This window comes from Dromiciops gliroides, chromosome 6 (genome assembly GCF_019393635.1).
Source record: "Dromiciops gliroides isolate mDroGli1 chromosome 6, mDroGli1.pri, whole genome shotgun sequence".
NCBI lineage: Eukaryota > Metazoa > Chordata > Mammalia > Microbiotheria > Microbiotheriidae > Dromiciops > Dromiciops gliroides.
The window spans coordinates 231,063,238-231,087,088 of NC_057866.1; the positions used below are offsets into that span (position 1 = coordinate 231,063,238).

At 38.7% G+C, this 23,851-nt stretch overlaps 1 protein-coding gene and 1 pseudogene across 3 annotated transcripts in view; both read right to left on the minus strand.

The window, feature by feature from the left end:
- GSTCD (glutathione S-transferase C-terminal domain containing) overlaps positions 1-23,851 on the minus strand; it is a 185,534-nt gene that overhangs the window by 48,660 nt on the left and 113,023 nt on the right. The gene's annotated exons all lie outside the window — the stretch shown is intronic.
- Positions 12,677-14,045, minus strand: LOC122731225 (annotated as a pseudogene).

Sequence of the window (23,851 nt, forward strand, 5' to 3'; positions counted from 1 at the left end):
AGCTTTTTATAACTCAGGTATCCAGGGTACAATCCAGAAATCTGAAGGCTCATGATACTCTTAACATCTTAGGAGATAGCATATGGTGTTTGCTCTCTATGTTGTCCCTCTCAGGTCTGTGCAGATTCAAGATATAGCTGAAAGAGTTGTGATATTGAAAGGAATTCTCTGAAATGTTATTGTTTCATTGAGCATCTTTCCACATCACTGCAAAAATATCCAAACCTTTAACCTTATTAGTTTTGTGTTACTTCTCCTTTTCAAGGACCTCAGAAACTATAATTCAGAATGTACCTCCTACCTATATTTACCATAGATAATTTTTTCTTTTTAAAAAAATAATAAACAGTTTTATTTATGGTTTTGAGTTTCAAATTTTATCCTTCCTTCCCACCCTCCTCTCCCCACTTCCTGAGGTGGTAAGCAATTAGATATGGGTTATACATATACAATTATGCAAAACATTACTGTATTAGTCATTTTGTACAAAAAAATTTGAATGAGAGAAAAAATAAAAGAAATAAAGTGAAAAATAGCATCCTTTGGTCTGTGTTCCGTCAATATCAATTCTTTCTTTGGAGGTGGATAGTATGTTTCATCAATAGTCCTTTGTGATTGTCTTGGATCATTGTATTCTTGAGAATAGTTAAGTTATTCACAGTTCTTCATCAAACAATATTGCTGTTTTTGTGCAGAAATTTCACTTGGTTCTGCTCTCTTCCCTATACATCAGTTCATACAAATCTTTTCAGGCCTTTCTGAAGTCATCCTGCTTGTCAATTCTTATAGCACAATAATATTCCATCACCATCAAATATCACAGCTTGTATAGCCATTCCCCAATTGATGGCCATTCCTTTGATTTCCAAGTCTTAGCCACCACAAAAATATAATATCCTTTAAAAGTAGCTTGGGTTTAAATCTATATAGTGTTTCTGAAACAGCATAGAGAGAGCAGACCTGTGATTTCACTGGGATCCTGGGTGAGAAAACTTCCTCTACCAATGGAAGTTGGCATGTTCTATGCAATTTATCATCCAGTAGAGCTGCCTAAAACACTGAGAGGTTGAATGACTTGCCTAGTAAGTACATGTCAGAGGCAAGACTTGAATTCATGTCTATTTGTTGTTGAGGTTAAGCACAAAGACTAAATACAAACTTGTCTTTCCCCTCTCATCCATATGCCTCATGTCAGGCTACAAAGACAACAAAAGTCTTGGAATTCTTCTAAAGGGAGGACCTTAATTTAATGTTCTCAGAATCTCAGATCCGGTCTTCTACAAAAAGGAGCTGTGCAACTCTCTTTGGCACACAGCCCAGGGGGAATTGTCCATCCCATTTATATTTTACATAAAAAGTGATTACATTTTTCTTGAGACTTGGTCTTGAAAAGCTATTTATTTTACTTTATTCCTCCAAATGAAATGGCCTAGCACAGGTCGACCAATATAGAGGAGCAATTTAATTTCTGAACTTCGGTATCTTGGGGGTCAATTCAGCATTATTTCAGGTCTTATAAGCCACTCTGTTTAATGAACTGATCTGAGGTTGTAATGCTTCCTACCAAAAAAAAAGTCACTTTCTGTCCATGTGCCAGCAGGAAACTTTTTCATTTTGCTAAGAAGGGGTTTACAGGGAGGTTGAGCAATCACTTTATTGCAAAAGAAGCTTATCCAGAAGAAAAAAATGAATAAAGATGGGGAAGATCTTCATATTATTGTATTTTAAAGGATAAGGGCTGGACTTGTGATTTCATTGGTATACAGAACTCTACCAATGTAGGTTGGCACTTGCTCTGTAATTCACAGAGCTGCCCAAAGCACTGAGAGGTTAAGGGATTTATCTAGGGTCTCACAGCCAATATATGTGTCAGAGATGAGATCTGAACTCTGGCCTTCCTGCATTCAAGGCCAACTCTCTATTCATCATGCACATCAGGCTGCCTCACCACAATATTCTAAATGCTGACTAAAAGAAGAAACGTACCCCCATATATAATTCTTGTATGAAACTCCTAAACACAAATCTCTTAAAAAATTTGCTAAAGCAGAAGAAGGGTTTAGAGAGAAACATCTATTATGTTGGAGAATGTCACAAATCCATGTTCTTGGCCAAAGGAGATCTTTGTAGACTTCATTTATGGTGAACAAGGAAAATCTTACGATCATTTTACTTCTGCTTTGGGACTTTTAAACTAGGACTCAGAAACTGAGTGAAAACAAATTTCATTTTCTTTAACAACTTTATACAAAAGTAAGCATTCACTGATGTGTTATTAAAAATGTGCACTATAATCCTTTTAAGTTGCCCAAAAGAGAAAAACTAAACAAAAAGGTCATAAACTTTTAGCGAGACAAACAGTAAAACTTGAGAGAATTTGTTACTTAGTTATTTCTTCCTTTTCTCTTTCAAGAGAAGAGCAGGTTCTGCAAAATATTTACAAAACATAAACTTAACCTATTTTTGCACTACTTCAGATTTTCTTTATGTTTAGGCTTCTCAATAAAAGCACAGTAATTTACCTTTGAATGTCATTGACTTTTTCGGGCCTTTAGGATAACGTTTAGTGAATTTCTGATTCAGTGAGTTAAAGAAATAAATGAGCAAACTAAGAAACTATAGATGAGGAACCTTAAAAAATAAGATGCTTTTTTGCAAAGTCTTAGGAAAGCACCTGCTTTCTTAAAGTTTTAAGGAGGAGGGAGAGCTGTCCTCTCTGGTAGCTTGCTGTTCTAAATGTCGGTTATCAAGCCTTTCTTTCTTTCTTTTTTTTTTTTTGGTGAGGCAATTGGGGTTAAGTGACTTGCCCCCACACAGCCAGTAAGTGTCAAGTATCTGAGGTCAGATTTGAACTCAGGTCCTACTGACTCCAGGGCCGGTGCTTTATCCACTGCGCCACCTAGTTGCCCCTATCAAGCCTTTCTTAAGGGCTTACAATGTGCCGGGCACTGGTTAAGGGGTGAGGATGCAAAAACTCAAAGTTAAACAGTATCTGTGGTTAGGGAGCTTGCATCTAATGGGAGAGAAAACACATGATTACTTAGCTACATATGAGACATGTAGAACAATGGAAGGTAATACTGGAGGAGAAGACGTGAATAGCTGGCGGGGAGGAAGGGGAAGGGACAGGGAAAGCCTCTGTAGAAGCTGAGCTCTTGAAACCACCTTGAAGAAAGCCAGGAAAGCTAAGATGGGAGGTGAGGAGAGAAAACATTGCTGGCACAGGAGAGACTATGTCCCCCTACCCCACAGCCCCAGCCTTCACTTCCCTGCCCCAGGCCTCTGGTTCTCTTTGTGTAAAAAAACAAAGCAAATTAAAAATCTCTTAATACTCCCCCTAATAGGCTAAAAGGATTCATGTGGATCCTTTCTCAAATAAAATAAGATTAGATTAAACTGGTAAACTACAACCATATTTAAAGAAATTAATCAAGCCACTGGATTGGAGGATTTAGTGCTGGAAGAGACCTTGAGAGGTCACTTTCTGTCAACCCATAGTTTTATAGATGAAAGGATGCTAAGATCTAGAGCTAAAAGGGAACAGAGAAACTGTCCTGAGCTGGACCCTACATTGTAAAAATGAGGAAACTGAGGACCAGGGAGGGCTGTGTGACTTTTTCCTGGTTATGCGGTGAGTTACTGGCAGACCTGGAACTAGAACAATGTCTCTACTGCATACATGTAAATATATGTGTGTGTATGTATATCTTCTTTCACTTATTTATTTAAAGTTTTGAGTTCCAAATTCTATCCCTCTCTCAGTCCTTCCCTCCCTATCCTCTCCCCTCCTTGAAGCGGCAAACAATCAGATATAGATTATACATGTACAATTATGTAAAACATGACCATATTAGTCATTTTATACAAAAAGACTCAAGTTAAAAAAAAGAAAAGAAAGCACAAAATAGCATGCTTCAGTCTGTGTTCAATCAATATCAGTTCTTTCTCTGGAGGTAGATAGTATGCTTCATCATTAGTCCTTTGGGATTTTCTTGGATTGTTGTATTGCTGAAAATAGGTCATTCACAGTTCTTCCTCAAACAATATTGCTGTCACTGCACTATGTTCTCCTGGTTCTGCTCATTTCACTATACATCAGTTCATACAAGTCTTTCCAGGCCTTTCTGAAATCCTGCTTGTCATTTCTTATAGCACAGTAATATTCCATCACCATCATATGCCACAGCTTGTTTAGTCATTCCCAATTGATGGGCATTCCTTTGATTTCCAATTTATATATTCCTTTATAAATATTTTATAGAACTTGACTTTTTTTTTTTAGTGAGGCAATTGGGGTTAAGTGACTTGCCCAGGGTCACACAGCTAGTAAGTGTTAAGTGTCTGAGGCTGGATTTGAACTCAGGTACTCCTGACTCCAGGGCCGGTGCTCTATCCACTGCACCACCTAGCTGCCCCAGAACTTGACTTTTTAAAGGTTCACTTTGCATCATACTCTAATTCTTACTATGAGTCTCTATCCTGCCAGAGAAGAAAAATGAACAGAGAAATAGATAAATAAGATAAAAATACTGTTTTCTGAGTTCTTCCCTAAGTGTCTGTAAATGTTCGTAGACCAGGTTATGGCACTCGCTCTTTTTTTTTTTCTCTCTCTTCCGGTTGTAAAATCTGTTTCCCAAGAAATGAAGATGATTCTTAGCTTTGTTCCTGACCTGATAAACACCACCTCCATCCTTTCACAGGGTTGTTGTGAGGATACAGTGAGTGAATATATATAAAGGGCTTTGTGTGTTAGTTAGGACCACCACCAAATAACCCATGCTAAACCCCGAGTGCAGCAGTGTGGACATCCTGCAGTGGAGAGTTCCTCTCTGACCCGAGACAAGCTCACACATACTGGCTTTGTGACCCTGGGCAAGTCATTTGACCTCTGGGTGTTCCAAGCCACCGTCAGGGTTGAACGACATATTCAGACTGACCTTGATGAACAAAGCTTCCTTACTGGGAGCTCCCTCCATGGAGGAAGTCACAGGTCATGACAAACAAACAAAAGCCTGACATACAAGCAGCCTTATGGTGGCTCAGAACAACTGCTGCCTCAAGAGTTGACAATGTGACACTCATTGATGACAAGATTCTGTGCCACTCATCATCAAGGAGGGTCACAGTCCTGCACCCCAGAGGCCTAAATTCTCTTCCCCTTGTCCATATTAAGTATGGGGGTTATTGCACATGAACCAGAGGACCCAGGTTCAAATCATGGCTCTGTTCTTGGTACCTGTTTGACCATGGGCAAGTTACTTAAACTCTTGTTATCCGGAAAAGAAAAAAAAAAGTGAATTGGCTGAGTTGGCCCTAAGGTCCTTTCCAACCCTAAGTCTATGAGCACAGAAGTCTCCCACCTTCCCAGCAGCAGGGATCATGGAATGGCCACTAAGTCAGATGACATGGCATAGGTCAGTTAGGTTACAGACTTTAAGCTTGAAAGGCCTCAGAGGCCAGAGAGTCCAACTTTCTCATTTTTTCAGATGAGGAAATTGAGGCCTAGGGTGATGAAGTGATGCGCTCAAGGTTATATATGTAGTATTGGTTAGATCTGGAGTTTGAACCCAAGTCCTCCGCCTCTGCACCCACTGCACCAGAGGGAACAATTTAAACTAAAACCAGGAGGAGCGTTAGTGGTCAAACATGTACAAAACTCTGGTTTTGGAGAGTGTTAGAACACTCATCAGTCTCTTTCTGCATGTGCGTGTCCTCTAGCACAGCTGGCCTAGCCAAGGATAATTGCCACAGAAACGGTCCTCTTTGGCAAGCTCCCAGGGTATATTAAAGATGCTCAAGATGGTTACAGCAAAACTGCACTGTTCTTGCTTCTGGAAGGGTGCCCTGCTGTCGCATGGATTTTGGTCTTACTGAAGATCAAATCTGGTCTCCAAAGTGCATAGTCACATATAATGTGTGTCTGTCATTACCTGCAGAGCCTGTAATATACTCTTCAGCACGAACAGTTGCTCTTGTGTTCTTGACACTTCAAATGTTCTTGAGTGGAGGAATTTTGGTGATTATTTAAATTACTTCTTCAAAAAATTTTACTTTTGGGATGTCAACAATTTAATCCTAACTTGAACCATTTTTCACAAATAAATATTGGAGGTGACTAAGGTTAAAGGTTAAAGTAACTTTGAACTGGAGATAAATTCATATCCATCTAGCTCTCATCGAGGTTATTGCACTATATAAGTGTCACAGTGGATAGAATAATGGAGTTGGGATCAGAAAGGCCTGAGTCAAATCCTGCCTGACACACTTACTAGCTAGGTGACACTGGGCAAGTCACTTATCTTCTCCAAGACGCAGTTTCTCCATCTGTAAAATGGAGATAATAGTAGCAATAACGTCCAGCATTGTTGTGAGGATCCAATGAAATAATGTATGTAGATTAATTTCAGAGTCACAGAATAAGAGAGTTGGCAGAGACCTCAAGGAAGGGCCATTCAAGCCTTAGAAACAGACACAAACAAGAATCCTGCTTGCAACATTCTTAGCAATTCAGTTCAACAAATTCCACTCAAGTTTGTGAAGCACTCAGTGTGTGCTAGGCACTGGGCTAGGGTCTGAGGATACAAAGAAAAAACCTAAACAGCCTGTTTTTAGGAAGCTCCATTTCTACTACGTGACAAGTCCTCATCTGGCCTTCGTTTGAAGGCCTCTAGTAAGAAGGAACAATTGCCACGTAGGACAGCCAGCCCTCTACTTTGAGACAGCTAGCCATCATGGTGGGGGCGTTTCTGAGCCAAAATCGTGCCTCTCAAATTTCTAGCCAACGCTCCTGGTTCTGCTGTCTGGGGCCAAGCAAAACAAATCCCTCTTCCACATGAAAATCCTCCTTCAAATACTTATTGCCATGTCCCCCTCTTCTCCATAACCAGGATCTATTCTAATGGATTCTTATATCTAATGGTCTTCAGACCCCCATCCCGTTTGCCTAGCTCTGGATCTTTTTCAACTTATTTATGGCCTTTGAAAACTGGATACACAGAACTGAATACAATATTCCCCAGGCCAGTCCAAACAATCACTGAAGAAATCCTCTGTGGGATATACTTGGAAATGGCCACAGCCTCTGCTTGAAAACTTTTTCAGGGCAGTCTTGTCCACTTTGGGGCAGCTATAATTTGGGGGAAGTTTTTCTGGACGTCCAGTGTAAATTTTCCTCTGTAAATCCTGCCAACTTCTATTGCATCTATCCTCTGTGGTCACACAGAACAACTCCAATCCCTCTTTTATATGATAGACTTTAAGACAATGATTATATTCCCTATGTCTTTTCTTCTTTAGTCTAAACATCCTTGGTTCTCTCAACATATCCTCACTGTGACATGGATTCAGAACCACTCACCATTCTAGCTGTACTGGTTTGGATATCCTCAAGCTGGTCAATGTTCTTCTAATTTAAACTGGAGTACCTAGAACTGAACACAATAGTCTAGACGTGGTCTGAATAGGGTAGAGAGGGACTATCACTTCCTTATGCTTGGAAGGTATGCTTTTCTTAATGAAGGTCAATATCATATTAACTTTTTTGATGGCCACATCCCATTCCAGATCTCTGGGTACTTTGCTGGAGACCTCTTGTCAAGGCAACATTGAACCAGTAATGTCATCTCTTAGTTGAGTTATTCAACCAATTGTGAATCCATTTAACAGTGTTACTGTCAAGTCCATATCTCATCTTCTCCACAAGATCTAATATTGGCTAAAATTTAGGCAGCTATGTCTATAGCATTCCCCTGATTTCTAAGTGTAGGAATGCTGTCAAAAAAGGAAAAAAAAAGTGGAGACTGAGTTGACTTGTTCTTTTCTTTCCTCTTTCCCTTTTTGCTTCCCTACAGAGTCAGATAAAATTCTATACCCAAGTGAGTGTGTATGTTATTCCCTCTTGGAGCCAGATCAGATTTGAGGAAGGTCAAAACAATGCTCACCCCTCCTTTCATTCCTTCTATTGTAATAGGTCTTTTGTGCCTCTTCATGTGATGTGATTCTCCCCATTCTGCTTTCCCTTTCCTCTTCTCCCAGTAGAATCCTTTTTGTTTCCCCTTAAGGTTTTTTTTTTAAATATTATCACATCAGAATCAACTTATACTCACACCTGTTTGTTTGTACTCCTCCTATCTGCCTTAATAAAGATACAGTTCTCAAGAGCTATAAGTATTTTCTTCCCGTGTAGGGATGCTTCTCCCCCCCCCCTTTACCTTTTCATGTATCTCTTGAGTCTTGTATTTGTAGACTGAATTTTCTGTTCAGTTCTGGGCTTTTCATTAGGAAAGGTTCAAAGTCTCCTATTTCATTGAATGCCTAGCTTTTCCCCTGAAAGATTGTGATTAATTTTGCTGGTAGGGGGCAGCTAGGTGGCACAGTGGATAAAGCACCAGTCCTGGATTCAGAAGGACCTGAGTTCAAATCTAGCCTCCAACACTTCACACTTACCAGCTGTGTGACCCTGGGCAAGTCAATTAACCCTCACTGCCTCACAAAAAGCCAAACCAAAACAAACCAAAACAAAAAAACAAACAAAACAAATTTTGCTGGGTAGTATACGTTCTTGGTTGTGTGTTAGCCAAATTATTTGTTGCTAGGCTATACTTTCTAAAACTATTGCTACTTATAAATTAATGGCTATTGCATCTATTTTGGCAGTAAGTATTTATTATTAATATTACATATTACTAAAGTATTGACTGTGTGTCTCCCTGACTTCCCCACTAGCCACAGGATTACAGGCCTAAACAATTACATACTCAGAGTTCTGAGCCAAGAGGGCGAGCAGCAAGAGAGTAAGAGGAGAGGGCACACAGGGAGTAAAAGAGGCTGACCCTAATGTGTCCAGGGGTTTTTATTCCCCTTAGATAGAGGTGGGTCACCATACATTGATCTAAGCTAATTGGTTATAGCATCACTGATTGACATAAATTGAGGAGTAGTCTTAGAGAGGGCAAATTCCAAAGTTTAGGTGCTTCTTCCCCTAGCGGAACAGAAGAATCAATCTGAATTCCTTTTGTTCACCTGAAGGCTTTCCCTGAACAGGATTAAAATCTCCTCCTAAGAATTGAAGTTTCTGAAGAGGGAGGTTGGGGGGGGGAATAGGGAAGAAAGGCATCTATGGGTCCCCCCAAAATTCATTATTAATAATTATTTTCTCACAGTTGTAATCCCAGTTCCTTTGCCCTCTGGAATATCATATTCTAAGCATTCCTATCCTTTAATGTTGAAGCTGCCAGGTACTGTATAATTCTGATTGTTGTTCCTTGATATTTAAATTGTTTGTTTATGGCTGCTTGCAGTATTTTCTGTTTTCTTCTACTTTTATATTCTTTTGATTCTGCTTTACTTCTTCCTTTTGTCTCACTGAATCATTAGCTTCCATCTGCCCAATTCTGATTCTTAAGGAATTATTTCCCCCAGTCAGCTTTTGCACCTCCTTTTCCATTTGGCCAATTGCATTTTTTAATGAGTTGTTTTCCTCAATTTTTGTCCTTCTTTTTCCAAGCTATTGACTCTCTCATTTCTTTTGCCAATTTTTCTTCTACTTCTCTTATTTGGTTTATAAAATCCTTTCTGAGCTCTTCCAAGAGGGCTTTTTGGTTTTGAGATCAATTCTTTATGGCTTCACATGCAGGCGCTTTGTCATTATTATTCTACTCTGAGTTTGTTTTGATCTTCCCTGTCACCATAGTTATGTTCAATGGTGAAGGTTCTTTTCTGTTTCTTATTCATATTTTTGCCTCTTTTCTGCCTTTTTAAGGTTGAGTTCTGCTCCTGGGGTACAGCATGAACTGTCCCAAGCTTCTCTTGCTGGCTTTCTGCTCTGAGGCATCAGCAGCTTGCAGCTTGCTCACTGCACTGGAGTGACCCAGCCTAGGTAGGCTTATTGGGCAGCAGATGCCCTAGATGACAGATTGCCTTCTGCACTGGGGCTGGAGGCCTCACAACTGGCCTACTGTGTCAGGACATCAGGTCCTCAGCCACTGATCTGTGCTGTGGCTAAGAGCCTTTTGCTGGTTTGCCCAGACACCCTCTGCACTGAGCTGTGCTGCCCTTTTACCCAGATGACACCTTTCTTGAAGATCTTCTAGGTTATCTTAAGTCAGAAGATTGTTTCATCCCATTTTTTTTATTTGCAGGTTTTGGAGCTCCAGAATCTGCTGAGTGGCTTAATTTAATGTGGTTTCTGAGGGAAATTTGGGAGAACTCAGGCAGGTTCCTGGTTTCACTCTGCCATTTTGGCTCTGCCTCTAGAACTCTGACTTGTTTTTAATGAAGCCATTCTGGCTCTTTGTAATTGCTATTTCATTAGCTATCACTTCGATTCATTCTATAATTTTGCCAGGAATCAAAACCATACTTTAGAGATGGATTCACTGGAATAGACAATAGTGGGATTATAATTCTTCTTGTTCTAGAGACCAGAGGTTCTTAAGCTTTTTTGTATCATGGGTTCCTATGGCAGTCTGATGAAGCCTAGGGATCCCTTCTTTAAAGAATTATTTAAATGCATAAAATAAAATACATAGGATCATAAAGGAAACCAGTTATATATTTTTTAAAAAGTTCATGGGCTCCAGGTTAAGAATCTTGCTCTAGACAAAAGGGTCTTTTCTTAGAACATGACTATATCACATTGTTGACTCATTACAAAACCCATGCCCCCTGCTGGCCATCCTTCTCCAACTTGTTCTTTTTTTTTTTTTTTTTTTTTTTTTTTTAGTGAGGCAATTGGAGTTAAGTGACTTGCCCAGGGTCACACAGCTAGTAAGTGTTAAGTGTCTGAGGCCGGATTTGAACTCAGGTACTCCTGACTCCAGGGCTGGTGCTCTATCCACTGCGCCACCTAGCTGCCCCTCAACTTGTTCTTAAGTAGTTGATTTTTTTGAGCTCAAGTATAGGATTTAACATTTGTCTTTATTAAAGTTTCTCTTAGTAGATCTGCCCCAGTATTATAACCTATTTAAATTATTTTAGAGTCTTCTTTGTGTTATTGTGACATCAATACTTAATCAAATAGTCAACATCAATGTTAAACATTCCAAGGCAAACAATGATCGCTGGGGATTGAACTGGGGCATCTCTCCCAGCTGACACCGACTCATTGAAACCAGTCACAAATCCATTGAACTATATCACCAATTAATCCACATTTCTCAACTTTGTCCACAAGATTAGAATGCCTTTGTCAAGTCCTGAGCAGTTGTTCCTTCACATCATAAGCAAGAGTGAAGAGTAATGGACAAGCTATGCTGTACACTGGTGTCTTTACAATGTCACCAGAGAGTGAGGAAGGCACCCAGAATATTGGGTGGATTCCCTTTGGCAAATATGGAAGATATGGATAAGAGTCACACAGTACCAGCAGGTTTAAATGAGGTGCCTTCTATTGCTGTATGGAATACACACACCATACAGATCTATTTGTGAGTGATGAATTTTCAAATGCACCCCCAAAACCCCACCAAACAAACCCTCCTCCACCTGTAACCCTCTCATTTTACAATGAGGGAAGAGAGTGGGCCAGGCAGACTTTTCCAGAAGGTACCCCAAACCTTTTCCAGTGTTTTCACTGAGGATGTCCTATACATTTCCATGACCAAAGCTACATTTCTACCTAAAATAACTAATGCTACTGAGGCATACAAAGAAAGTGACAACAAGCAGATGAATACACTTCCTAAAATTCAAAATGACTTATTTGTTCCTTAGAAGCTCAAAAGCACATGGGGTAGATAGTTTATTATTTCTTATTGAGAACTGATTCAAGGAAGAAATATTATTTCTTTACAAAACATTGAAATATACTGAAAAACAGCCATAACTACCAAAGACATACACAACCAAGATGAAGACAACATTCTTAGGTACAGGAAGAAGTAATTTTATTATTCTATCATAGAGGGTGATATTTTAAGTGGAATCTTACCAGGAGGAGGCAAACATATGCCTAATGGGTTTTTGATTGAATGAAGTTAACATAACACTGAACTCGTGACACTGAAAGTTCCAGTTCTCTCATCTGTAAAATGAGAGGCTCCCTTCCAGCTCTAGCATTATGCTCCTATCATCAAGTCTACAAGTCTAGTCCTTGACTTGGTAGGAATAGAATGGGGAATGAGATAAACTGGGTGATGGTGGTAGGTCTCATATTGTGTTGTTATCAAGGCATTTCCAAAGTACGTTGAAATCAAGAGATACTGCAATTGTTTCCTTTTCATTGGACAAGAATACATGTTTTTCTGGCCAGTTCTCTCATATCCACCATAAACAGGTACCAGATTGAGGTTCAAGGAAATAGATTCAATTTTACCACTTAAATATAAAATATATTCACCCCTGGGGAAACAGCAGCTAGTCAAAAGTTCTCTATTAGGCTTTTCTATAATCTTATAAATGTTCCCCTTTTACTCTCCAGCTAATAAAATGAAGTCCAGGGCTTTCTTTTTTCCTCATTAGCTAATATGAAACAGGAGGCCTTGCTAAAGGAACATGCAGGGCACTAAATAAACAAAAGCAGTTATATCTGAAGGGCTTAAAAACATTATTGGAATGATTTAGTAAAGCACTACACTTGCGCTTTTATTCATAACTGAGGTTATAACGACTACATTAACATATAGGAGTTTTGGTTACTTTGCTATACAGGATGTAAGGAATCAAATTCAGACACTGACAAAAATATGCTGGGAGTAGTAGCAGGAATTAATAAAACTAACATTTTTTCTTAAAATGTACTTTCTAGAGTACAAAACCAAAATGGCTGTGCTACTCCTTTGCTGAACTACATTTTGAAAATGGGCATACAGGATTCTTGACATTCATGCTTTGTGACTCATTAGCTGTACATCTTTCCAAAAGTCACTCCACCTCAATGGGCCTTAGTGCCTCTGAACAATGACAGATTGGACTAGATTGGAGTTTTTGTGTTGTTTTTTTTTTTAAGCGACCAAATATGGTGACTTTATTGTGTCACACAACATAGGACTATGCTTCTCCCCGCAGTACACCACTGTACTATGCCTTGAGGCAAGGACTGTGTTTGGGACATGGGATCCCCAGTACTGGAGTACAGATAAGAGATGTGGGCTCCCCAGTGGTGAATTTCTCTTTTAGCTGGGGAAGAAGATGCACAGATTTTTATTTCACTTCTTGGAGGCCATGTAGACCATGTGCTCATTGTCATACCAAGAAAGTAGCTTGACAAAATGGTCACTGAGGGCAGTCCTAGTGCCGACATCAAAGGCAGAAGAGCACGTCACAGGATATGAGCTGGTCCTCTGTGTAGCCTAAGAAGGCCTCTCAAGGCTTCTCCCATGCTCGTTTCACCACTTTCTGATATCATCATGTGGCAGGTCAGAACCACAAGGGATGCATTGGGAGGAGAAACATGGAAGGCCATTACTGTGAACTTCCCTTTGAGCACAGGTAGGGACTTTAGCAGCATCAACGGAAGCAGGGATGGTGTTTTGGCCATTGCCAAGCCCATCATGCCACGACTTGCCAGAGGGGCTATCTACTGTCTTCTGGGTAGAAGTAATGGCATGGGCTGTGGTTAGGAGTTCTTCTACGATACCAAAGTGGTCGTGAATGACCTTGGTTGGAGGGAAAGGAGGGCAAACAGCTGGTAGAGCAGCAGGGGTTACTGACAATACTAAGGAATGATTATATTTCTCATGGTTCACCTCCACCACCAACATAGAGGCATCAGCAGAAGGAGCAGAGATAATGGCACTCTTAGCTCTATCCTTCAAGTGGGCCCTGGCCTTGGATTCTACTACATACTTGGCTCCAGCGTCTCCTCATTTAACACAGGTGGGATCATGTTCCTGGAAGATAGTAATGACTTTTCCATTGAGAACCAACTTTCCATTCTCAGACTTAACAGTGCCCTTCAACTTGCTATGAGTGGAGTCATAGTGGAACATTGAAACCATGCAGTCGGGGTCAATGAAGGGGCTACTGATGGCCACAACATCCACTCTGCCTGAGGTAAATACACCCCAGGTCACCAGGCCAAACCCATCACATCTGACCTTCACCATCTTGTCTCAGGGAGACAAGAATTAGAATGAATTAGAAAAAAGGAGTATTTTTTGGTAAAGTCATCAGCTGCCTAAAATAATTGAAAAATACTGAGCTAATTGATATTTTTACAAGTTTTTTTCCTCCTTGCTTTTCCTTTTCAATAGGAGATAAGTGGAAGAGAGAAAAAATACTTATTAACTTTTCAAAAAGTAAAATAAAACAAAAGTTACATCAAAAAAAGAGAATTATTGAGTCAAGAAATAATGAAGTGATAAGGTCACAAATTATAGACTGATGCTGAGGGGTCTAATATGATTGGAGAGGGAGGAGGAACTAACAGAAAAAATTGCGAGTGTTCTTGTTTTTGTAGACAAATTCACAAGAACTGGATGAGATAATGACTGAATAATATGGGAAAGCGAATGGGCTAGGGCAATGCAAGCTGGTTCTGGGAGTCAAAGGAGAGCCAGCGCATGGCCAAAGGGATATAATTAAGTAATTATAAATTATTAATTTTTTTCTCTCTCTAAGCATGGAAGTTTTTGATTAAAAAGTATTACCTGTATATGAAGACTATCTGTTGTTCAGTTGTCTCTGACTCTTTGTGACCCCTTTTGGGGTTTTCTTGGCTAAGATATCGGAGTGGTTTGCCAACCTTTTCCAGCTCATTTTGTAAATAAAAAAACTGAGGCAAATAGGGTTAAGTGACTTGTCCAGGGTCACACAGCTACTAAGTGTCTGGGGTCAGTTTTGAACTCGGGAAAATGAGTCTTTTTGACTTTAGGCCTGGCACTCTATCCATAGAGTTACCCAGCTGCCCCTATAAGGACTGAAGGCAGACATAAAATGAAATAATTTAGTCTTCTGTATAAAATCTATTAATTTAACAATTAAAATTCACAAATAATGGTCCATATCTGGAATAACTGGAAGCCAAATCTATAGTGCTCAGGACAGCAAGCGAATGGTACACTCAGGACCAGATGAGCTCAAAGATCTGGGTGGTGAAAAGTTATGCAGATAACAGTATTGGTCGGGCAGTCTGGGTTGGTCACTGTAAAATGTAGTTGCTAGGCAAGGGAGAAAAGCCATCACACTCAGCTGGAGAAAGCTAGTTATGAGTAGAAGGCTCTGAATAAGATGCTGGAGGACATGTTTGGTGTTTTCTGGTAAAGTTTCTGATAGCAGCTGCAAGGCCAACTCTTCTGGATTGGAGAGACCCTCAGAGATCTCTGGCCAGGCCTGATCATTCTCTATATTCTCTGTGAAGGTGCTCCTTCTGCACAGATATGTTCAAGGAATAGAGATAGTTAAGAGAGTCCTGAATTAAATGGAAGGGTGGATTCTTTTTGTTTGTTTGTTTTTGGTGAGGCAATTGGGGTTAAGTGACTTGCCCAGGGTCACACAGCTAGTACAGTGTCTGAGGCTGGATTTGAACTCAGGTCTTCCTGACTCCAGGGCCGTTGCTCTATCCACTATGCCACCTAGCTGCCCTAGAAGGTTGGACTCTGGATAATCTCTAAAGCTTACTTCCAATTTGCAGATACTAGTGCCATGTCTGCTAGCAAATATCTGTGTAAGCTTGGGTAAAAACAACAACAATATGGAGAAGTTGTGGAAAAACTGGAACACTAATGCATTATTGCTGGAGTTGTGAACTGATCCAACCATTTTGGAGAACAATTTGGAACTATGCCCAAAGGGCTATGGGACTGTTCATACCCTTTGACCCAGTAATACCACTACTGGGTCTGTATCCCAAAGAGATCATAAAAAAGGGAAAAGGACCCACATGTACACAAATATTTATAGTAACTCTCTTTGTGGTGGCAAAGAATTGGAAATTGAGGGAATGCCCATCAATTGGGGAATGACTCAACAAGTTGTGTTTTATGAATGTAATGGAGTACTATTGTGCTATAAGAAATGATGAGTAGGTAGATTCCAGAAAAACCTAGAAAGACTTAAGGGGACTAATGCTGAGTGAAATGAACAGAACCAGGAGAATATTGTACATAGTAACAGCAACATTGTGTGATGATCAACTGTGATAGACTTGGCTCTCCTCAGCAGTGCAATGATCCAAGACAATTCCAAAGAACTCATGATGGAAAATGGTCTCCACATCTACAAAAAAGAATTGTGGATTCTTAATGCAGATTGAACTATACTGTTTTTACTTTTTGATTTTTTTCTTTTTTTGAGGTTTTCCCTTGTGCTCTGATTCTTCTTTCACAACATGACTAATGCAGAAATACATTTAATGTGATTGTGCATATATAACCTATACCAGATTGCTTTCTGTCTTGGGAAGAAGGGAGGGAAGGAAGGGGAGGGAGAAAAACTTGGAACAAAGAATCTTATGAAAAAAAAATGTTGAAAACTATCTTTACATATAACTGGAAAATAATAAAATACTTTAATGCTTAAAATAAATAAATAAATGAAATCAACAACAACTCACTTTTATATCATGCTTTTGTTTTGTTTTGTTTTGCTTTGTTTTTTAGTGAAGCAATTGGGGTTAAGTGACTTGCCCAGGGTCACACAGCTAGTAAGTGTTAAGTGTCTGAGGCCGGATTTGAACTCAGGTCCTCCTGACTCCAGGGCTGGTGCTCTATCCACTGCACCACCTAGCTGCCCCTATATCATGCTTTAAGATTTACATAGTACTTTCTACATATCATCTCTGTGAAGCAACTAGACAGCACAAGTATCATTTGCTTAATACCAATGAGAAAACAGGCTCAGAGAGAAAAGGCATAATCACTCTGAATTTCTATTTCATTATCTGTAAAAGAAGACTACATAAGATCTTAGGCAAGCAAAAGAAGCACAATGGTTAGAGTTCTAGACCTGGAATCTGAATGACCCAGGTTCTAATCTGGCCTCAGATACTTGGGCAAGTGACTTGACATTTGTCTCAGTTTCCTCATCTTAAAAAATGGGGATAATAATAGCATATCCCAGGGTTATTGTGAGATAAAACACTAAATAAATGTTAGCTATTATTGTTTCTATTATTATTGGTACCTTACAGCTCCAAGTTTCTATAAATCTGTATTAATTGCTAATACAATTAAAAATCAGCCAGGAACTAGGTAAGTGCAAGAGTAGAGAAAAGAGCTAATGCAGAGGGAGGAGACTAAAGAATAAGGTAAAGATGAGACAGTAGATGAATACTGCCCATTCACATCTGCTAAACATTTTATTCACAGAAAATCTGAAAACAATTATGTTTACTAACTGTATTCATGGATCCATGTACAAGATTCCTAAGTTTATATAATACCTACTGATGGTTAGTGACTAGGACTACCACTTTTCACTTATCTCTAAGGTCAAAAAGTTTCAAATCTTTCTACTATCAAGGTTAACTCATTATCAATCAATCAATCAAACAATCAATTAACAAGTCATGGGGGCAGCTAGGTGGTGCAGTAGATAAAGCACTTGCCCTGGATTCAGTGAGTTCAAATCCAGCCTCAGACACTTGACACTTACTAGCTGTGTGACCCTGGGCAAGTCACTTAACCCTCATTCCCCCACAAAACAAACAAAAAACCAAAAACAAAACCAAGTCATCTACAAGTGCTTACAGGCACTATGTTTAGCAATGAGGATACAAAGAGGTAACTTTGTCAGGGGATTGACTGCATTCAGCACCTTATGCAGGGTGGCAGATATGAAAAATATTTTCATAAAAGTGGTCAGAGGATTCCTTCCTTTGCTTTTCCTTTGTTCAGGAATTGATGCTAAGCAGGGCTAAGTGGCACAGTGGATAGAGTGCTAGGCTCAAGACACTGTCTGTGTGACCCTGGGCAAGTTGATTAACCATATTTGCCCCAGTTCCTCATTTATAAAATGAGTTGGAGAAGGAAATAGCAAAACACTCCATTGTCTCTGCCAAGAAAACTTCAGATGGGGTCACAAAGAGTTGGACACCACTGAAACAATAACAACAACAAAAATAATCAGGGAAGAAAAAAATAACCCATATTAAGGTAACCATGTTAGAGGTGTGATGATTGTGACTGTAGTGGGACACAGGACCCCAACAATCCTTAAACTTTCCCAAAGGAAATAGTTCTGCCTCCCACCTTAGGAAGCACAATACCCCTGGTCTGCAAGGAACAAAGAAGGTATACTGATAAGGATGGGTGCTAGTCAACTTCCAGGCACTCCTTCCTAGTTATTTCCCTTCCCAGTTTCTTTGCATTCCCCTCCCAGTTGTTTTGACAGCTTTTATTTGTAAACATACAAAAAGACCAGCTCTTCTCTTACTCAGTGAGACAGTCTCCATAGTGATTCTGCCTCCTGGCCATATATTCCTCTCTCCTCATAAATCTTTTTTATTTTATAAGATTTGTGATAAGCTTCCAATTATTTAGGTGAGCTAGTCCCCTGATTCAGGTTGCAAGTCCCCTCAACATAATGAGATCACAACTCATTCCTTTAGTAGATACTGGAAAAGAAAAGAACTAATGGCTTAGGTTAAATGCCTCATCAGCATCTCCTGTATCATGCTTAGATGGAGGTGTGGGGGGAATGTTTGTGTGTGTCCAGACCAGTGTTTCATCAGGGCAGAGAATGCTGCTCTAATTTTAGTGACTAACTCAAGGCTCAGGGGCCCACAGCTAGTAACCATCTGAGGGAGGCCTGGAAGCCTCTCAAAAGCAAGCTCAGTAAATCTAGTCAGTATTTTTAAGATTCCCACAGAACAGCTTCAATTGTGAAGAATGAGCTATTACCTGAGGCCTATGGTCATCTCAGCAATTCCTTTACCAAAAGGAAGTTCAGAAAGTGCTCATAGACAATGCTTTACATAAAGTAGGTGCTTAATAATAAATGCTTAGGGCTTTGTTTTTAAACATTATCACTGTTATTTTTAAAATGTGAAGATGTTATATCAAGAATTATAACTGGGCTAGACATTGCCAGACATTCACAGATTTCATAGGTGGGTCTTAACAAAGGATTGTATTAATTTCCAGAGGACAAATGGAGTTTCTGCTTAATCTATTCTTTAATTTATATCCTTTCTTTATAAGACATATTTTTAAAAAATATTACATAAGAACATAAACATGATAATGCTACTGAATCAACATCATTAGACTTTGCCTTTCAATTGTAGTGATGGGGAATGTGTTGGTTTCTATTCATTCCTCTTCCTTTCCCCTTTTGTTCCCCACAACAAAAGGGGGTAATAAGCTATATATCTATTATTACCCTAAAGCTAATTCTGCAAGACAGTTGTTGAGGTACTAATAGATATAGTTTGTGACTATGGCACAATAGGAAACTAACTCGATTCTAAAAGAATCAATATAAAAGGTCAATGAATATAATATAACCAACCAGCAAGAATACCTAAATAAGGAATAGTGACAATAGAACTAAGTTTTCCTAATTAAAAACAAAAAACTTGGAAGCTGTTCTTACGACAGCTGCTAGCTAATTAGTTTAGTGAAATGAAAACAAAACCCAAACTAACCTACAAGAAATGGTTTAACGCTTTGTACATACAAGATGGAGTGCCTTTTCTGTTATTTCCTACAGAGGGCAAATAGCTATATTAAAATTGTCCTTGACAGCATACAAGGAAATAGATCTCTTCTTAAAAATTACTGTACTGAGATCTCTTCTTTGAGCAAAAATACCATTAATGAATAAAAGCCCACACAGAACCATTCCAGAAAGTGCTAGAAGCATGGATGTATATTGTCTAATGATAAAGTCCTGCTGAATACCTTCCAGTAATGTATTGGGTGAAATAAGCGGGATGGCTCCTGTAGGTCTGGCTGGGACCAATGGCTGATGAGTGGTACACAAGAGATCTGGCATAAGACAACATAATGTCAGGATTTCTGATCTGATGTCATTCCAGTCTTGCCAAATGGGAAGAAACTTGAGGCAGGGAGACCAATTAGGAGGTTATTATAACAGTCCAGTATCACCAAGGGAGAGGTGACAGGGATAAGGGAGGGGAAGAAGGGGCCACTTGTTGACAAACTGTCAGACTCAAAACTTCCTTATAGGTGATGCCAATACAATTTCAGAATTCATCAAGTTTGCTTTAGAGACAGCTTTACCCATGTGGGTTGTTAACCCTAGCCCAAGAAAGTTACTCTCGTGCTTAGGTAAGGACTTATGATTTGCTAACTCAGTGAAAGTAAACTTAACATATACCAGACTTGGCAACATTGAAATAATGCCACGATACCTCAGCAAACCAGCAGTCAAATATGAAAACTCAGATTTATTTAAGGGAAAGATGCCAAGTATCTGACAACAGGGTATGTGAGAGGCAAGAGGAAAACCAGATGAAGGGAAAGGGAGGCTGTGAGGATGTAAGGGACGCTTCATAGAATCAATGAGACTCTCTCAGTAGATTAAACACTGATTAAGCACGTTGGGCCCAACACTGATATTCAAAATTACGTATCAGATGTAATGAAAAATATCTAAGAAAATAATGCTTCATCCATTCATGGATCCAAAAGATTCATATACAGTGTGGGTCTAAATTAACCATCAGGTAATTCATAACTTCTCAAACGCCAAGGTGGGTTTAAATAAGTCCAACTTCCTCTGCTATACTTTTGCACAGTGCCAGACTTTTAATCCCTTTGTGGCCCATTTTTATTCACACTGAAAAGGGCACTTTGCTTGATTTAGGCATTAGCTTTTTAAGGAGATTAGTTTCCAGGAAAAGTCTAGCATTTTGCATTTTAACTTGGACCTCCATATAAGTTTTCTGAGCACACTTTTGCTCTCAACTCTTCTCATGGATGGCAAGGAAAAAAAAATGACCTATGGGAAATAAAAATATAAAATTGAATTATAACAATTAAACAACAGAAAGAAATAAGAATTCTTCAGCAATTACAAATGAAGGTAAAACCAATTCGGGTGAATAAATATATTTTGAATCAATAAAGTTAAAAAAAAATCCTCACAAAGCAGTCTTTATCTTTCATGGTTTTAAGTAAAAAGCAACTGAATTATTTCTTCTCAAACAGAAAAGAAAAATGGATGAAATTTATTCATTTTAATCATTGTCATAAATCTGGATTAGGTTACTGAATATGGGTTAAATTCAATTAAAAAGGAAGCACAAGGAAAGTAATGCGTAGTGCTTCCCAGTTTTTCTGACAACTTAATCTTTATTATTTGCAAATTAACGCAAATAATGATTTCTGACTTACTCTCAGGAAAAAAAAAACTACAGAAAAATTGCAGCTCCGGAGATCTAAGAGCTTAGATTTACATATATTAATTCTTTTAAAAATTATTATAAGCTTCTTAAACATAAACAAAAATAACCAAATAAATACACAAAATAAGTAACATAATTAAAACCAGTTATACCATACATTTTGACAAAGTAGAGTCAATCAAATGAACAAATCAAAAACATGTCTGTTCTATGTCCTCATCCAAAGCTGCCTGGAGTTCCATTACCGTTGGCTTTCATATATATATATATATATATATATATATATATATTTTGCGGGGCAATGAGGGTTAAGTGACTTGCCCAGGGTCACACAGCTAGTAAGTGTCATGTGTCTGAGGCTGGATTTGAACTCAGGTCCTCCTGAATCCAGGGCCGGTGCTCTATCCACTGCGCCACCTAGCTACCTCCTGGCTTTCATGTATATTTCAATCAATATCTAGAATGAAATATTAACAACTCTGAGAACCATAGAATGATGATAAAAAGTACTTGGTATACAGTAAGCATCTAATAAATGTTTGCTGACTTGCTTGATTTAATAAAAGAAAGAATGAAGAGGATTTGAGAGGTCATTTCACCCAACCCATCTAATGTAGGAAGTTCTTATACATCCCTAACAGATATTTATCCAACCTCTTCTTTAATATTTCCAGTGATGGAATGCTCATTACTTATGATACAATTCTATTGTTTGACAACCCTAATGATTAGAACATTTTTCTAAATGTTTCTAAACTCTAATTTGCCTTTCTTATAACCCTAACCATTGGTCCTGATCCTGCTTTGTGGAATCACACAAAATAAGTCTACTTCTTTATCTTTTTTTTTTAAATAATAAAAGAAAATCTATTTTCTCTCCACTGTAAAAAAAAAAAAAAGGAAAAAAATCACTGTAATAAATATGCACAGTCAAGCAAAACACATTCTCACACTAACCATGTCCAAAATAATCTGTGACTTCTTCTGTACCCTGAGTCTATCCCCTGTCAGGAGGTGGGTAGCATGGCTGAATCATCAATCCTCTGGAATAATCTACTTTCTTAAATGCATAACAGGTGAAGTTTCCAGACCTCTCATCATCTTGATCACTCCTCAATCAATCAACAAGGACTTATTAAGTACCTATAATGTGCCAGGCACCATGATACAGAGATGAAAGTGAAATAGTCCTTGATCTCAAGGACATTCTAAAGAGGGAGAGAACGTGCACATATGTATGCAGACATATATAAGACCCATACAAAGCAGAGCAGATGGGAAGGCACAAAGATAGTTAAGCTGAATCTTGCAGGAAATGAGTAATTTTCTAAAAGGGAGAAATGGCAGGGGGCATTCCCGATATGGAGGACAGTCAGTGCTAATGCAGAGAGAAGGGAAATGGAGCACTGAGTGTAATGAAGAGCAAGCAGGCCAATGTGGCCGGACCACAGGGTGAATGGAGCCTATAATTTATAAGAACAGGATACAATGGGATGTTTTATCTCTCACGTTATGGATACTCTAAAATGCTATTAATTCAGTCAACTATTGAGGGATTTGTTTGTTGGTTTTCAGCACTCCTATCCCACCCAATATAAATGAATGGCAGCAAGAAGTACACAAACTATGATTCAAGGAAGGAAACTTCCCATCATCATTTTATTTATGCAATTAAAAAGAAAAAAGTTTAAAACGAGAAAAGATAGAAGAGGTGAAGAATGTATGTGGAGGAGAGAAAAGCAAGGCACAAGGAGAAACCCAGTGGAGCAGGAACTTGCCACATTTAGGGGAAATCCTAATAGGCTGATTCTGAATATGGATTCACAGGGATCCTGGTTATCTTTCAGCTTATCAGGATTACTATACCAGACAGTCTTAAAGGGATAAAACCAATGACTTGGTTCTATATCACTAAAAAAAAAAATGGAAGCACACTACTAAGTGACAAAGAGGTATCAGTGTACCATCACTTATAATATAAAATCTATTCTTAAAAAAAAGCAAGATTCAACTCAGAAAATGTAGAACATTTAAAAAGCATACTTTATACTGAAAATTCCAAAAATGGGCATATTTGAAGATAAGGGTTGGGAGAGTACTCATTAATGCACTTAAAAGTTAAAGACCTTTCAAAAAACATGATATAGGCAAATATTTGGATAAAAAATCCTAAACTTATAGAGTGTATTTCTTTTTAATGCCACATTTCAGAGGCATCTGAAGATAGCTATAAAGAAATATTACTGCACTGATGAATAGAGATTAAAATATTTTCCAAGATACTAATTATCGGCATGGTTCCTAAGTCTCCGGACTATAAACAAACATGCCTTTTCTTGACATGAAAGAAAAGGAGAGTCATATCTCTTCATAGCAAATTAGCCAAAAAGCACATTGCTGGAGGAACATAACACATGTTCTCAGAATTTTTCACAGTCAAGCTAATCCTGTTAAGACCCCCAAATAAGTGAAGAATATCAGCCTCAGAGTTTTCAAGATTCAGGATTTATACCACAATGATTTAATGGGCACACCCTGCATAGCCAGCACTTTTAATCCAACTTCAAAAGAAGCCCAGTACTTTTACACTCCACATCACTT